At 39.3% G+C, this 3,071-nt stretch overlaps 1 long non-coding RNA gene across 1 annotated transcript; it reads right to left on the reverse strand.

Moving 5' to 3' along the window:
- Nucleotides 1-1,004: 1,004 nt before the first annotated feature.
- On the reverse strand, nucleotides 1,005-2,624 carry LOC117282289. Its single transcript, XR_004513001.1, has 3 exons — nucleotides 2,182-2,624; nucleotides 1,259-1,368; nucleotides 1,005-1,141 (listed from the first exon to the last, which is right to left on the reverse strand). It is a non-coding gene; the product is annotated as an uncharacterized LOC117282289 (long non-coding RNA).
- Nucleotides 2,625-3,071: the final 447 nt, after the last annotated feature.

The raw sequence follows: 3,071 nt of genomic DNA on the forward strand, positions 1-3,071 counted from the left end.
CAATAAATTTTTGCACTAGTGACAGAATTTGTATTGCTGCTTATAGAAGTGTACAGTGCAACAGGATGCTTAAATATAATATATATTGTTACCTAGACTTGTTCCATTGATTAAACGGAACATTTGTTCTGATATGTGACACATTCTATGTAGGTAAGTCAATAAGTAAGTTACAAATGGATATAGAACTTAAACAATTATGAGTACTGATCTGAAAAATTATTTTATTTCTCAACATAATCTCCCTGTACATTAAGGCACTTGTCCCATCGTTTCACAAGCCCCTGAAAACCAGCAGCATAAAATTCTTTGGGCTGCTGTCGGAACTAGGTGGTGACTTCCCTTACTACAGCTTCAGCATCAGGAAAATGTTCAGGAAAAAGATGATGTTTAAGAGGGCAAAACAAATAGAAGTCGCTTGGAGCAAGGTTGGGGCTATACAGAGGATGCTCGAGGACTTCCCACTTGGAAATTCACTTCTCATACTTCTTACAGACACACTGTATCTATCTGACACTGACTACCCTGGCTAGCTGAAGACTTTTTTCTCGTTTTCCTCACTCCCTTCAGGAAAAAGCTGGGGCAGTAACTTAAATTATACCATTACTTACTTACTTACTGAGCCCTTCTTGAGGAGCCGCCAATTCTGCAGCTACTCAAGAATTTCCCAGCATTTTATGGAACACGAAGGTTCATCATCGTGTTCACAAGAGCCCTCCAATGGTCCATATCCTGAGCCGGATCAAACCAATCCATACCATCCCATCCTATCTCTCTAAGATCCATTTTAATATTCTCCACTCACCTACGTCTTGGTCTTCCCAGTAGTCTCCTTCCTACCGGCTTTCCCACTGATATCTTATATGTATCTCTTCTCCATAATTCATGCTACATGCCCTGCCCATCTCATCGTCCTTGGCTTGATCATTCTAATTATACTTGGAGAAGAGTACAAGTTATGAAGCTCCTCATTATGCAGTTTTCTCCAACCTCCTGTCACTTCATCTCTCTTCGGTCCAAATATTCTCCTCAACACCCTGTTCTCAAACACCCTCAGTCTATACCATTACTGCTTCCATCCACATCTGTTCCAATCGTTATCATCATCTGATGCAGTTTAGTCTCCTTTGCTGTCACTGAACTACAAATAAGAAGTAAACAGGAGTGGAAAAACTTCCAGCTCCAAATACAGGCAGATGGTGGCACAGCACCTCACACTAGACCACAACTGTGTCTATATAGTGTGAAATTCACTAACCTCTGATTTTGTGTCCAGCGAAGGCTGGTTGAGGTATCTGCATTGCATCTTTATCACCTCCTCTATGGGCCTAGTTTCGATCTACACCATGAACACCATGAACAGGCATCCTGTGGCCATTTCACCATGATGGGAGACGGTGAACGGGTGGAAAACGTAAAATTTGTGCATATATACCATGTTGTACTGAACAACAAGGACAAACAATACAACTGAATCTTACAGAACAAGTGACTGATTCACACATTCTATCACGCTAATAAGAAAAACAGATACACTAAACATAAACTCAAGAACTACATCTCTCCAGAACTGCAGTCTCACCTTAGACACCACATGCAGACTGGGCTGCTTCCCATAATACACCACTCAAAAGTGAACTGCATAACAACTTATAATTAAGGCAAAAGTTTCTCTGACACAGAAAAAACAAAGGCCCTACATTAACAATCGTTATAATATCTTCGTGTATTAATATAAGAGGGGAACGTGTTCCGCTCTATTGATCTACATTCAAATGTGGCTATAAAATTTGATTTCTCTCCCTCTTATCTATAAAAAGAATACCCTTTCATCCATTGAACTCTTCACATTAAATTTCCTGTTGCAGCCAGAAGAGCACGAGAAGAAAGCCTCTTACATTAAGAAGAATGAGCTAACATAATGAGCATGTTCTTCTCTTATTATAGCTGCAATTTTATGGGAATTTCTTCATTGTAGGCAGGACACATTTTTATTTTGATATATAGACATGTTATGCGTTTGTGGAGGTTATCAGTGAACTGTGAAACACACGCATGTTTGTCTGTGGGAGCGTCATACTGGGACATCCCATACCGTCCCATACACACAAGGCTTCTTTCATAAGAATGCCTACACCGGATGTTCGTCAAGTAATAACAGATGGAGAACTTCTCACTTACGTCCTTGATATTCCGCAAGAAGCCATGCACAGAACACAACTCATGGATGCCATGGAAACGAACCCTTCTTCAGAAGCTAACAATCACTCCACTATTCAAGAAGTTCGAAACATTTTTATGGAACCAAAACGTTCACTGACAATTTCACACAAGCCTGCTACTAGTGCCTGTCCTCAGCCAGAGGAATACCGTCCATACCATTCCAGTGATAATATTCCTTGGATAGTTGCAGGTCATAACGCATTTACATTGAACTGGTGATGTATGATCATGATGGCCGGCTATTAGTTTTAAGAAATAAGCCCTATTTCTGGTTTCCACAATTATAGGAACCTAAATTGGGAGAAAGAAAATAACTGGAATAATTGCGCTTGTTAAAGCAGCATCTCTTTCAGAAATTTAATGTAGTTCTGCTTCCAAGCAAATACATCTTTTGATATCATCTGTGGTACAAAACGTGAAAATCTGACAGAAATACTTCCGTACACAATTAAACACTAGGCAAAAATATGACCTACACCTGCCAAATGCTAACCTCACAATCAGTGAGTGGCATACACACGTAACAAGTTACTCAATAATCTTCCACTGACAATTAAAAGGTTAAATAGCAATTTCAAAGTATTCTAGCCTACATTACATTATTACTCTCTCTTTCTGATCTGCAAATGACTTTACCTCTACCATAATATATTAAGCTTTATTCCTATCAGTATGTGATGCGAAGAAAGGTTTGTTATGCGTGTCTTAAAAATTCATAAGGATGCCTAAAGCAATAATAATGAACTCAAACTGTTCCAGTTAATTCGAAAGCTGAAATTACGTTCCTCATTGCGCACATGCTTTCACAAAAACATAAATGGGAAAACGGTGTGGGGACAGCCCACATA

The sequence above is a fragment of the Cryptotermes secundus genome, unplaced genomic scaffold (assembly GCF_002891405.2).
Source record: "Cryptotermes secundus unplaced genomic scaffold, Csec_1.0 scaffold4069, whole genome shotgun sequence".
NCBI lineage: Eukaryota > Metazoa > Arthropoda > Insecta > Blattodea > Kalotermitidae > Cryptotermes > Cryptotermes secundus.